The sequence below is a fragment of the Trachypithecus francoisi genome, unplaced genomic scaffold, assembly GCF_009764315.1.
Source record: "Trachypithecus francoisi isolate TF-2019V2 unplaced genomic scaffold, Tfra_2.0 Lachesis_group10, whole genome shotgun sequence".
NCBI classification, from domain to species: Eukaryota; Metazoa; Chordata; class Mammalia; order Primates; family Cercopithecidae; genus Trachypithecus; species Trachypithecus francoisi.
The window spans coordinates 89,400,802-89,401,753 of NW_022681455.1; positions in this window are offsets into that span (position 1 = coordinate 89,400,802).

A 952-nucleotide genomic window follows, 5' to 3' on the forward strand; every position below is an offset into this window, starting at 1 on the left:
TGTTTCTCTCAGGTTTGTCAAAGATCAGATGGCTGTAGATGTGTGGTATTATTTCTGAGGACTCTGTTCTGTTCCATTGGTCTATATCTCTGTTGTGGTACCAGTACCATGCTGTTTTGGTTACTGTAGCCTTGTAGTATAGTTTGAAGTCAGGTAGCGTGACGCCTCCAGCTTTGTCCTTTTGACTTAGGATTGTCTTGGCAATGCGGGCTCTTTTTTGGTTCCATATGAACTTTAAAGCAGTTTTTTCCAATTCTGTGAAGAAACTCATTGGTAGCTTGATGGGGATGGCATTGAATCTATAAATCACCTTGGGCAGTATGGCCATTTTCACGATATTGATTCTTCCTATCCATGAGCATGGTATGTTCTTCCATTTGTTTGTGTCCTCTTTGATTTCACTGAGCAGTGGTTTGTAGTTCTCCTTGAAGAGGTCCTTTACATCCCTTGTAAGCTGGATTCCTAGGTATTTTATTCTCTTTGAAGCAATTGTGAATGGAAGTTCATTCCTGATTTGGCTCTCTGCTTGTCTGTTACTGGTGTATAAGAATGCTTGTGATTTTTGCACATTAATTTTGTATCCTGAGACTTTGCTGAAGTTGCTTATCAGCTTAAGGAGATTTTGGGCTGAGACGATGGGGTTTTCTAAATATACAATCATGTCATCTGCAAACAGGGACAATTTGACTTCTTCTTTTCCTAACTGGATACCCTTGATTTCTTTCTCTTGCCTGATTGCCCTGGCCAGAACTTCCAACACTATGTTGAATAGGAGTGGTGAGAGAGGGCATCCCTGTCTTGTGCCAGTTTTCAAAGGGAATTTTTCCAGTTTTTGCCCATTCAGTATGATATTAGCTGTGGGTTTGTCATAAATAGCTCTTATTATTTTGAGGTACGTTCCATCAATACCAAATTTATTGAGCGTTTTTAGCATAAAGGGCTGTTGAATTTT